Raw genomic sequence first — 13,759 nt, 5'->3', positions numbered from 1 at the left:
ACTATGCATATCCTTTGATCCATTAGTGCCACTACTGGGTCTGTACACAGAGAAATCCTAAAAGAGGAAAAAGAATCCACATGAATCTCTTTTTGTGATGGAAAAGAATTGGAAAATAAATAAATGTGCATCAATTGGGGAATGTGTTGGAATCTTTACAAACTGCTAACTCATTAGAGTAAAATGTGGTGTTCTTTTTCTTCTTTAAAATAATATAAAGGTTCTCTCTGGGGGAGGAGAGTAGGTTTCTCAGGGAGGTTTTCTGGAGGCAGCCTTAGTATCAGTTCATATCAATAATTACCCCAAATACAGCCAGCTGGTAAAAATACAAATGTTTATTTCTCCTTCCAAATCTTGTCTCTTTCGTGGGGCCCGGATAGCTAAATTCTTAGAGGCCTATCTCTCTGCTTGGTTTCAAGAGCTCTTGCAGATTGTCTTTTGCTTCTGCCTCTGCTTTCTTCAGCCTCCAATCCAGCTCCACTCTTCATATAATTCTGCTGAAATCTGTCCGAGAGCCTCTGTCTGTTTCTTTTATACGAAAGAGAGGAATTGTGGGATATGAGAGAGAGGGATTATGGGTTTTCTCCCATAGTGCTCTCTGGCCCTAAGAGCTTCAAGGGAGGTGTGAATTCACAAAGTTACACAGTTAACTTTGTGAATCTCCCATACTTGTGAACTCCAATGAGTAAAGGTGTGAACACAAGCATTGTATCAATTAGTTCTACTTAGTACCTTGTTTAAGGTTCTGGCCCAAAACATCAACTCTAATGAGTTAGCAGTTTGTAAATATTCCAACAGGAATGTATTAATAAATTATGTTATATGAAAGTAATGCAATATAATTTTCTATTAAAAATGGTGAAAAGGTTGATTTTTGAAAGGCCTGGAAAAATTTACATGAATTGATGCTGAGTGAAACAAGCCAAATCAGGAAAAAAATTGACACAGCAACAGCAAGATTGTACAATGACCAACTATGACAGACTTTGTTCTTCTCTGGGATTCAGTAATCTAAGGAATCCCAATAAACTTTGGATAGAAAATGCCATCCTCAACCGGAAAAAGAACTATGGAAACTGAATGTAAATCAAAACATGCTATATTCACTCCCTCACCCATTCACCCCCTCCCCAGCTCCTGTTTTTTTCCTCCTCTGATATCCTTGAACAAAAAGTGATTAGTTGAATGCTTTGGTAAAATTCACTGTATATAGTTCTGTGTAGGAGAAATAATGGGAGATTTAACACTGGACAGGATCATGATGGACTTAAGTTGTCTCCATAAAAAATACCACATTGTATATGAGTTATGTTTGACAATATTATGATAATGTTATATTTTATTTATTTATTTTTTAATTTTATTTTATTTAATAATAACTTTATATTGACAGAATCCATGCCAGGGTAATTTTTTACAACATTAAAAATGTTGCACTCACTTATGTTTCAATTTTTCCCCTCCCTCCCTCCACCCCCTCCCCAAGATGGCAAGCAGTCCTATATATGTTAGATATGTTGCAGTATATCCTAGATACAATACATATTTGCAGAACCAAACAGTTCTCCTGTTGCACAGGGAGAATTGGATTCAGAAGGCAAAAATAACTCGGGAAGAAAATCAAAAATGCAAATAGTTCACATTCATTTCCCAGTGTTCCTTCTTTGGGTGTAGCTGTTTCTGTCCATCATTTATCCATTGAAACTGTTAAGTCTCTTTGTCAAAGAAATCCACTTCCATCAGAATACATCCTCATACAATATCGTTGTCGAAGTGTATAATGATCTCCTGGTTCTGCTCATTTCACTTAGCATCAGTTCATGGAGGTCTCTCCAAGCCTTTCTGTATTCATCCTGCTGGTCATTCCTTACAGAGCAATAATATTCCATAACGATAATGTTATATTTTAAATGGAGAACAGTTATTACTCTTAGTATCATTCAGGACCTCCTCACCTTTTTTTTTTTTTTTTAATTTTTTATTTAATAATTACTTTATATTGACACTCGTTTCTGTTCCGATTTTTTTTTCCCCTCCCTCCCTCCACCCCCTCCCCTAGATGGCAAGCAGTCCTTTATATGTTGGATATGTTGCAGTATATCCTAGATACAATATATGTTTGCAGAACCGAATAGTTCTCTTGTTGCATAGGGAGAATTGGATTCAGAAGGTATAAATAACCCGGGAAGAAAAACAAAAATGCAGATAGTTCACATTCGTTTCCCAGTGTTCTTTCTTTGGGTGTAGCTGCTTTTGTCCGTCATTTATCAATTGAAACTCAGGTCTCTTTGTCAAAGAAATCCACTTCCATCAAAATATGTCCTCATACAATATCGTTGTCGAAATGTATAATGATCTCCTGGTTCTGCTCATTTCACTTAGCATCAGTTCATGTAAGTCTCGCCAGTCCTCTCTGTATTCATCCTGCTGGTCATTTCTTACAGAACAATAATATTCCATAACATTCATATACCACAATTTACCCAGCCATTCTCCAATTGATGGGCATCCATTCATTTTCCAGTTTCTGGCCACTACAAACAGGGCTGCTACAAACATTTTGGCACATACAGGTCCCTTTCCCTTCTTTAGTATTTCTTTGGGATATAAGCCCAATAGAAACACTGCTGGATCAAAGAGTATGCACAATTTGATAATTTTTTGGGCATAATTCCAGATTGCTCTCCAGAATGGTTGGATTCGTTCACAACTCCACCAACAATGCATTAGTGTCCCAGTTTTCCCGCATCCCCTCCAACATTCATCATTATTTTTTCCTGTCATCTTAGCCAATCTGACAGGTGTGTAGTGGTATCTCAGAGTTGTCTTAATTTGCATTTCTCTGATCAATAATGATTTGGAACACTCTTTCATATGAGTGGTAATAGTTTCAATTTCATCCTCTGAAAATTGTCTGTTCATATCCTTTGACCATTTATCAATTGGAGAATGGCTTGATTTCTTATAAATTTGAGTCAGTTCTCTATATATTTTGGAAATGAGGCCTTTATCAGAACCTTTAACTGTGAAAATGTTTTCCCAGTTTGTTTCTTCCCTTCTAATCTTGTTTGCATTAGTTTTATTTGTACAAAGGCTTTTTAATTTGATGTAATTGAAATTTTCTATTTTGTGATCAGTAATGGTCTCTAGTTCATCTTTGGTCACAAATTTCTTTCTCCTCCACAAGTCTGAGAGATAAACTATTCTATGTTCCTCTAATTTATTTATAATCTCATTCTTTATGCCTAGGTCATAGACCCATTTTGATCTTATCTTGGTATATGGTGTTAAGTGTGGGTCCATGCCTAATTTCTGCCATACTAATTTCCAATTATCCCAGCAGTTTTTATCAAATAATGAATTCTTTTCCCAGAAGTTAGGGGCTTTGGGTTTGTCAAACACTAGATTGCTATAATTGACTATTCTGTCTTGTGAGCCTAGCCTTTTCCACTGATCCACTAATCTATTTCTTAGCCAATACCAAATGGTTTTGGTGATTGCTGCTTTATAATATAATTTTAGATCAGGTACAGCTAGGCCACCTTCATTTGATTTTTTTTTCATTAATTCCCTTGAAATTCTCGACTTTTTATTGTTCCATATGAATTTTGTTGTTATTTTTTCTAGATCAATAAAATATTTTCTTGGAAGTCTGATTGGTATAGCACTAAATAAATAGATTAGTTTAGGGAGTATTGTCATCTTTATTATGTTCGCTCGGCTGATCCAAGAGCACTTAATATTTTTCCAATTATTTAAGTCTGACTTTATTTGTGTGGAGACTTTTTTATAATTTTGCTCATATAATTCCTGACTTTCCTTTGGTAGATAGATTCCCAGATATTTTATGGTATCAACAGTTATTCTGAATGGAATTTCTCTTTGTATCTCTTGCTGTTGGGTTTTGTTGGTGATGTATAAAAATGCTGAGGATTTATGGGGATTTATTTTGTAGCCAGCTACTTTGCTAAAATTATGAATTATTTCCAATAGCTTTTTGGTAGAATCTCTGGGGTTCTCTAGGTATACCATCATATCATCTGCAAAGAGTGATAGTTTGGTTTCCTCATTGCCTACTCTAATTCCTTTAATATCTTTCTCAACTCAGGACCTCCTCACCTCTGACCTAAATTGTGATAATTGCCTCCTAATTGCTCTCCTTCCTTCAATAACTTCCCTGTCAAATACATTTTTGACTCAGCTACCAAATTTATATCCTAAAACACAAATCTGATTATGACATTCTCCTATTCAAAAAGCTTAAATGACTCTGTATTGCTTCTCAAATAGAGAAATGTTTATATTAGCATTGAATTCCTCCAACATTTAGCTCCCATGTAGCTTTCTGATCTTGGTTCATATCAATTCCCTTCAAACACTCTGCAACTAAATCAAATTTAACTCTTTGTTATCCCCTATACATTCCATTTCCCATATCCATGCATTTGTACATATAAAGAATGTATGTGTACTTTTTCCCAAGAGCTTCCCTAATATCCAGTTAGCCTCTTTCTGACATTGTCTGAAACTTATATTATGCTATATATATACATATGCATAAAAATATGCATATTTTTTATTCTTACTTGCATATAATATTTTATCTACTCAGTACAATATAAACTTTTTGAAAGCAGGAATTCTCTTTTTTTTTTTTTTTGGTACCTCCAGCTCCTAAAAGCGTTCCTGATGTATAGCAAGTAGTTAAGAAATGATTGCCAAAGTTAATTTGTTCAATGATATCTTAGATTATTAGAATCATAATTTGAAAAGTCTCATATATACATTTTGATCATGTGTGCATGTATTATGCATGTTTATATGTGCTGTATATATATGCATACATGTGTATACATGCATGTGTGTACACGCATTTATGTGTAATCTCAAAGTAGATCTATGGTGTGGCTAGAAGAAAAAGTTCATGATTTTAAATATATATATATATATGTATGTATGTATGTATGTATGTATGTATATATATATACCTGTGCAAGGATTCTTTATGAACTCCTTATACTCCTTTTGGAAGAAAAGGACCCATCTACAAGCACATGAAAAGTCAGGAAATATTTCACATGAATACAATGTCAGAGAGCATCCAGTCTATCCTTTTGTGCCAGGAGCTATAATCCATTTCCCATCTGGGAGAGATAGCTAGAACCTTTCTCAACTCATAGGAGGTACTAGCAGGTACAAATAAATTTGGCCTATGAATCATGAATAATACATATAGTATTGATGTACAATAAGGTCCAACTTCAGCATTAGTCATATTTGTGACCAAATTTACCTTACTTAGAAAGGATTTTGAAGACAGTTATACTTAAGCCCTTCATTATGCAAATGAGGAAACTAAGTCCCAAAGAAGTTAAAGGAGTCAACCAAAGTCATATAGTAAACTAATGGCAAAACCAGAACTAGAACCCAACTTTTAATTTTGTCTAATCCATTGTTTTTTCCTCCTAAATCATCCTATCTAAATCTATAATTCCATTTGGTTTATTCATCTTTTATATCATTCTGTTTCTTTTCATTGTCAGCATACTTCATTTTAGCCATCTAATAGCCTCAGCATCTCTGGTATAAATCACAAACAAGTGCTACCACGCCCGTATCATTTTAAAATAATGTATTTCATCCTACATCTTCCCTGAAGATCATTTTTCATCATTGCTATTTCTAACTATGATCATGATTATTATGATTATTATTAATCTGGTTGCAGATGGTAAAATAATGACTAAATTTATATAGTGCTGTAATGTTTGCAAAGTAATTTATATGTTACCTCATTTAGTCATCAAACAAAGACTTTAAGGGCAGTGCTGTTGGTATGCCCAGTTTATAGAGAAGAAAACTGAATCCACGTGAGATTAATGGTCATTCAGCTAATGAGTGGCTGAAGCAATATTCAAACTTGCTGTCTTCAAATGAAATCTTCTGTACATAACTACACTCACTTAGCTGCCTATATCATTGATGACATCAATCAGCTGATTGGGGAAATCTATATCAAGTATTGCAAGAGTTAGGCTTGAGGAGTTTCATTAGATTTTTTTTAAGTTCTTTAATTTTTTTTATTACTGGAAACTATATTCCTTTCTTCTTTAAGCATGCATGAATACCTATATCAAACATAATCAGAAGAGAAAAAAAAAACATCCATACGATTCAACCAATTTCTGGGATAAGGCTTTATCAAATTTGGGATTTAAAGGTTCATTCCTATGGTAAAGGTTTTGGTGACAAGCCAAAATTCTAAGTGTTCTAAAATGGGGAAAAGATTAGAAATGTGTCATAATACCTGGTGAATTTTCATAAAAATTGCTTCTAGCTTGTCATAACTGAAATAGATAATGCATTAAAGGTAAAAAAAAAATTGCCTTGAAAATTTTCTTTTGGCATTAACCCAGATTGTTGAATTGGTACTGTTGAATGTTTAGGAGGAGTTAAAAAAAAAAAAGAGGGAGAATAAGATCTATAATGGACTCTTTCTTTAAAAAAATCCCAATATTCCAGGTTTGTCACATATTTTATCATGCTTGGAAAAAGATTTTTAAAAGTATGATTTTACCTAAAGAAGAATAACTATATCCTAATTTGGGGGAAAGAAAAAAGAAAGAGAAATTAATTTACAGTATAGGCCAGACTTTTATTACTAGCAAAATTCTAGAACCTGTTTTTGAGGGGATATAAGTGATAGTAAGTGAATATCCAGAAAGGGATGCAAAAATCAGACATAATATGGGCTTTTTTAAATCAAGAAAAGCCAATAACAAATAAGTCACCTTATATGACAAGGATACTGATAGATTAGGAGAATAATGTCAATATTTGACATAGCCTTTCAAGTTATTCTTGTTAGTAAGATAAAAAAACAAATGCTAGAAGAATGTAAATTTTAGTGGACTTGATATGGTTGACAGGACATAAAAACTGGTTATTAAGAGCTTAATATAAACTTGGAAGAAGTTCTCAACAGAGTGCCCCATATATATATGCAATTAGCAATATGCTCTTAAGAACATTTTTCAATTACTACATAAAAGCATAGTTACTTAAATTTGTAGGTGATAAAATTAAGAGGGAAAACTAATGCAAATTAGATGAAAGGTCAGAATTCAAAAAGGCTTTAATAGAGGAAGATTTCAGACCATATCTAATAAAATGAAATTTAATGAGGATAAATAAAAAGTACAAAATATGGATTTAAAAATAAATATCACAAATACAAGATTGAAGGATTTCAGAAATAGTTCTCTGGCAAATGTTAAAGAGCTTTAAGTTAAAGTGCTCCATTAACTCAATATAAAACAATGTTGGCATATGGAGTCACCAAAGTTAATGAGGATTTAGGGAGAATGGATGCTAGATATAGTATTGCCAAAGTCATATTTATTCACATGTGATTCATTCTTTTGCTTTCTACAAACTAGAGAAGTAGATCATCACATAATTAATAAATTAGCTGACCAGAAAGGGAATGTTATATATAATTTGTTTACTATGTAATATTTTAATTAGTCACCAGCAAAGATATTTTCAGAAAAAAATTTTCACCAGCACTGACATAAAAGATACTCTTCCCTCACTTCTGGAACCAAAAATGTTAAAAATTTAAAATCAAAAATCAATTAAGGTGATTGTTTCATTTATAACAAATAGAAGCTTTGGAACATAGTTGAGACAATAATTATAAATAAAATTTAAACTGTTTTGCATCTTATAACTTATGTAAGAAAATTTTTTTCAATGACAAAAAAAAAAAAGAAACTTGAAAATGTTGGAGAATGAATGCTCACATACATTTCTTATCTCCCTTATGACCTCACTGATCTATTAATCTCAATTAGCTTCTAGAAAAGACTTATCATTTGCAATCTTTTTATAATATTTAGGAATCTTAAAAAGCAATATGATCTAACAAGTATTTATTGAACTATATCATAGGGGTACAAAGACAAAAAAAAGTCCTATCTTTCAAAAGTTTATATACTATTGAATTGCCACTATTAAAGCTAATACCAATGCTGATTGGAAGCATGTCTAATCTTCTCCTTTTGTCTTACCTAAGTCATTTCCCTCCTTTTTAGTCAGCCTGGAATCCCTCTGCTCCCTGGGGATTACCACATTAGTGCCAGGCTGTGGAGACAAAGCAACAGTTTTAGTAATACTGCAATTCAGAACTCCCAAGATCAAGCAACCCACCAGCCTCAGCATCCCAGGACCAGGGACCATAATAATAAGCTAACATCCCAGATGGTAAAACCACTATCACTAACTACATAGCTATCTTTTTATCTATGGCCTATATCTATGTGTGTACAATATGTATATACACAATACACATTTATGTATGTATAGACATAGTATTTTGTATAATATGCATGTGCATATACATGTTTAATATAAAATACATTCATATGTTTGTAAACATGAATATCCTTTCCATAAATATGATAAATAATCTTCAAAAAAAGCTGGATGTTCTTTTTGTGGCAGTGAAGAATTGGAAATCAAGGGGATGCTCATCAATAGGAGAATGGCTGAACTAACTGTGGTATATGATCATGATGAAATTTTATAAGAATTGATAAGCAGAATAATTTCAGAAAAACCTGGCAATAGTTACATGAATTGAGACAAAGTGAAATAAGCAGAACCAGGAGAACCCATCCATTGGGTCTCAAAATGTTTTTTTCAATCCACCAATGATTCAATCAGTCATGAAACATTTAGTAAAGTCCTTACATGCCAAGGCATGAGGCAAGCTATGAATATGCAAGTTTAAAAAAATTCAAGCTATTAAAAAAAACATACAGAGAAATGTATAATGTTTGGGGGACAGGGTTTTGCTGAGATCCAAAAATGCTTTATATAGTTTGAGCTGAGTATTAGAAAAAGTGAGGGATCCTTAGAGGTTGAAATGATGTGGAGAACATTCCAGGCACAGAATACAACTTGTCTAAAAGTACAAAGATGGAACATAGAAAGGCAATATGATGTTTTAGGAACAGAAAATGGGCCAATTTGCCTGGAACATAGAATGTAAAATAAAATAATATAATTGAAAAGACAGCTTAGCACCAGATTTTGAAGAGCTTTCAATGTGAGAAATGTGGGAAAAAAAAGAGTTTGCATTTTATCCTAGTAGTGATAGATTCTTTTGGAGGTTTTTGTTGTTGTTGTTGTTGTTGTTGCTGCTTGGGGTAGGCTTTGGCCAAAAATCCTGAGAATCTTTCCCTCCAAGATTAATTGTTAATTGATTTAGATTTTTTTTTTTTTACTAGATGAAAGAGGAGACTTTTGTTTCATTGTTATCTACCCTTAATCACTGAATGGGTGCATCCTCAGTCAAACTGAGACCTGTTGAAGACTTTAGCTTAAAAAAAACCCAAGGTTTCCCATTGCTTCTAAGGTCCTTTCCAAGCATCCTAATCTATATTTTGCCACTGGACCCAGATGATTCTGGAGGAGAAAATGAGGCAGGTATCATGTCATCATCTCTCTGATGTCATGGTTTTCTTCCACAATGAAGGATAAACAACAATCAGACAAGAAGCAAAGAAGTCCTGGATTACAATGATTGCCATCACAATGGAGGTAAATGTGATGACTACGTATTTAAAATCAGCTGGAGTCAAGAATTCAGGTTAAGGGAAAAATCTTCAATCTTTATTCTCAGTAGAGGTGAGGGGGGATTGTGATAGCAATATGGGCAGCTGCAACAAGAAGCCAGCTAGCAAAGGGGGATCGGAAATGAAAGGCCGACACAATAGCAATGCGAGCAGCTGTGTCAGGATGCCAGCCAGCAGTGTCCCCTTCCACTTGCCTTTCCACTCCCTTGCCTCCACCCACCAAAAATGTCATTTCCTATACAACACATCAGGACTTGCACAAAGAGTGGGCGGGGGCCATTCTTTCTCCAAGCATATATGTTAATAGAGTATGGTCCAATTACTATTTAGCCTCACATACTTGGGACCTCAGTGCATCAACTCCAGCCTCAGATGTGTATGAGACATGGAAATAAAAATTTAAGACTTATGAAATAATTAGAGGTGGAAGTAATAAGGGAGGACAAAGAATTCAGGATAACTCAGATTCTGGTGACTGGAAAGATGATGGTTACAATTCGGGGATTCTAAGATTCTTTGATTCTTCATACCACATAATCTGTAGGATCCCTAGTTGTACATAGTTTAACACTCTTAAAACATTTTGAAAACTCTCTGCCAAACTGGATTTCCTGAATTCCAAGTAGGAACACAAGCTGCATAAACTGAATGGTCTCATTATTTCCTTCCATATTCTCCATTACATATAAATTAAATATGCTTCATATATATTTGCATATATGTGTTTAGAGTTGTTTCTGTTGCCATGTTAGAGAATATTAATAAAAGCTTTCTAAATCTTTACATTTCCTCCCATTTTTATTAAATTTTGATATGTTTGTTATTCCCAAAGAGCATTTAGGCAAAATAAAAGGAAAATCAATAAAAATGTCTAGACCTCAAAAAGGCAAATATATCCAGTGTGGCTGGGTTGGTTACAAATGCACTGAGAAGGAACATTTTTATAAAATTCACTTTGTCCACCTGCATTTTTGATTTCCTTCACAGGCTAATTGTACACTATTTCAGAGTCCAATTCTTTTTGTACAGCAAAATAACAGTTTGGACATGTACACTTATTTTGTATTTAATTTATACTTTAACATATTTAACACGTATTGGTCATCCTGCCATTTGGGGGAGAGGGTGGGGGGAAGGAGGGGAAAAATTGGAACAAAAGATTTGGCAATTGTTAGTGCTGTAAAATTACTCATGTATATAACTTGTAATAAAAAGCTATTAATAAATCAAAAAGCAAACAAAACAAAAACAAAAGCAAAACAAAGAAAAAAAAAAAACCCTGGGTGTAACCAAGTTATGATATAATCCCTGAGAAGTTCCTGTGTTATATGATCTAAGGAATATAACTATAATTATAATGAGTATAACAGTTTATCTATAATCATTATAGTAGTGTTTACTATTAATCATCTTAATTATATTAATCATCTTTATATTAAAATGTAGCTATTTGTCATGAACTTCTAGTTAAAAAATCACTCTGTTTTTTCTGAAGAGCTTGCTTGAATAAAAGAGAACTAATTTGTGCAAAAAAAAAATTCACCTAGATTTTTGTGACAGCAATTTTACTGTACATTTGCTACACAAAATATGTTTAATTATTACTGATGACTTTCTATTGCATTGAGGAAAAATTAGCCTTTTGTGTCCAATAAGCTATCTGTTCCAGAGTCACCTCTGCCTCCTGCTTAGCACATTTTTCCTTATTCTAAACCACCTGATAGATGGTAAATTCTTTACTTAAAGCATTAAAACAACAACAAGAACAACTTGCTATTGGTGTCTCTCTGTCCAGGAGCTTAGGGATGGTAATTCGATCAAAAAACTACATGAGAAGAAATCTTTCCTTCTTATAAAAACACCTTAGCTAGATGTTCTCATCTTCCCTATTATAATTTGCCTTGTTTTCATTATTTCCTGCTTCTTTAAATGTCTCCAGTGAAGGAATATGTTTCTTTTATTAGACTTCTTCTACTTTTCCTTAGAAGGCAGAACAGGGAGTAATGACTGAAAATACAAAGAAGAAAATTTATTAAGACAAACTACAAAACAATTAGAACTATCCTAAACTTCTTTCTGTTGACTAACTCCAATTTATGTTGTATGCATTTTGTTTGTACATGATTATTTGCATGCTGCTTTCCTCGTTAGACTGTGAGCTTCTTGATGGAATGCATTGTTTTTTGCCTTTTCTTTTTTTTTTTTTAATCCACAGCACTTAGTACTACACCACTATGGCAAATAGTAGGCATTTAATAACTATTTATTGACTGATTGAACCTTCCCCTAAAAAGGCAGAGGGGAGTCTTCACACACACAACTTTTTGCAAAATCATTTTCATCTCAATAACGGACTCTGACAAAAGAAACTCAGTTTGGGTGAAAGAGATTTATATCCATGTTATAGCATACAGAATTCCTTTCTTTGAGAAAGAGAAGTAAGCAAATTCATTTGAAAAATGCATCAAAACAGTCTATGAGCTTCATATATAAAACATGAAATACTGAAGATCATTTAAGGGAAATTTTATTGAAGGCTTGGAATTGCTAAGGGATTTACATTTTTTTCTGTGATTTCTAGTTCTATTTATTAACTTAAGCTATCAAATATGAATAGTTCCTTGAGAATGCCTATGCAAATTTCAACCAGTGCTACCAAGTGATAAAACTCTGTTGTATATACAAGCACTATATATTTTATTTTAAAGGATAAATTGAAGGTAGATAATAGGTGATAGGTAGATAGATAGATTAGATAGACAGACAGACAGATAGATAGATAGATAGATAGATAGATAGGTAGATAGGTATAAAGAGATGGATGTAGAGATAGAGAGATAATGAGATAATACAAATGATTATGTACATGACAATGAAAAAATATTTCCAGAGAATCCCAAATTTTGAAGGATCTTTAGAGACTACCTTGTCCATCTACTATTTAAACAGTAATGCTCTCTCCAGCAGTCAATATTTTGTCATTCAATTTACAATGGGGAAATAAAGCTTTCATCTTCTAAATAATTCATTTAAGTTTAGGATAGTTCTAATTATTTTGAAGTTTTTCTTAATAAGTTTGCCTTTTTGCATTTTCATTCATTACCCCTATTCTACTTTTTGGGGTCAAGCAGAAAAAGTCTTATTCATGCTCTATAAAACATACCTTCAAACAATTTCATAATTCTCATTTCCCCTTGAGTTTTTCCTTCTCTAAATTCATTTGATTCATATTCTTGAAGCCTTTAAATATCTCCTGATTTTCCTACTCTGGACATGCTTGTTTATTATTCACTTTTTAAAATATGGTGAATATAACTGAACATATCCAAAACTGAGCTGAACTGAGCTAAATACAAAGGGAAAGTCTTTTCTCATTTATCTCATACCCTGAACACAGTAAAATGAAAAAAAGTTGTTTTATATTTTAAATCTGAAACCATGACATTTGTTAGTTCAAGAAACTCTCAGAGATTAAACTTCCCTTACAAATAAATATCTGTCAATAAATATAGCTTATAAAAAGCTTTCTGGAGGGTACTAAAAAAAATTAAGGAACAGGGCAAAGCCAACAAGTATGAAAGGTGAGCCTTGAATCAAGATAGTTCTCACTCTCTTTCACATTAGATGACCTTTCTTGTTGTTCCTTTGAGGAAATGAAGAAAAATAGGCTTAAGTGACTTGCCCAGGATCACACAGATCAGTTAGCAAATGTCTAAAGCTAAATTTGAACTTAGAAAGAGGAATTTAGGCCCAGAACTCTATCCATTGCTCAACTTGACTTAAAGTCATACAAATAATACTGTCTGAGGCAGGTTTTGAACCTACAAGAAGAGTAACATTTTGTACATTTTGCTATGCAATTTTTCTATGCTTCTCTAAATGCATAAATCCTTAAGTCATATTAACTTCTTTGGCTAATAAATTAATCAGTGGCTTATATTTCATTTACAATACACTAATATCATTAGATCTTTTTTTAAAAAAATACTTTCTGGGGCAGAGCCAAGATAGCGAGGAGGAAACATGCATCTATCTAAGCTCTTCCTTACTCTCAGACTATTTATTTTATGAAAGGTCTTGGAATTAGTGCTTGGGTTGTCAAAACCCATTAATATTGG

General features: G+C 33.1%; 1 long non-coding RNA gene across 3 annotated transcripts in view; it reads right to left on the bottom strand.

Moving 5' to 3' along the window:
- Positions 1-13,759, bottom strand: part of LOC127540920 (uncharacterized) — a 99,997-nt gene that overhangs the window by 42,686 nt on the left and 43,552 nt on the right. Inside the window, exon 7 of one of the 3 annotated variants that reach the window (XR_007948311.1) lies at positions 1,133-1,866. The exons of 1 other annotated variant lie outside the window; for it this stretch is intronic. This is a non-coding gene — a long non-coding RNA (uncharacterized LOC127540920). Of the gene's footprint in view, positions 1-1,132; positions 1,867-7,967; positions 8,146-13,759 lie in introns of those variants that run through there. One more of the 3 variants, XR_007948314.1, reaches the window with a different exon arrangement.

This window comes from Antechinus flavipes, chromosome 6 (assembly GCF_016432865.1).
Source record: "Antechinus flavipes isolate AdamAnt ecotype Samford, QLD, Australia chromosome 6, AdamAnt_v2, whole genome shotgun sequence".
NCBI classification, from domain to species: domain Eukaryota; kingdom Metazoa; phylum Chordata; class Mammalia; order Dasyuromorphia; family Dasyuridae; genus Antechinus; species Antechinus flavipes.
Note: the sequence above shows the minus strand (reverse complement) of the source record. Positions and strands in the feature narration are given on the sequence as shown.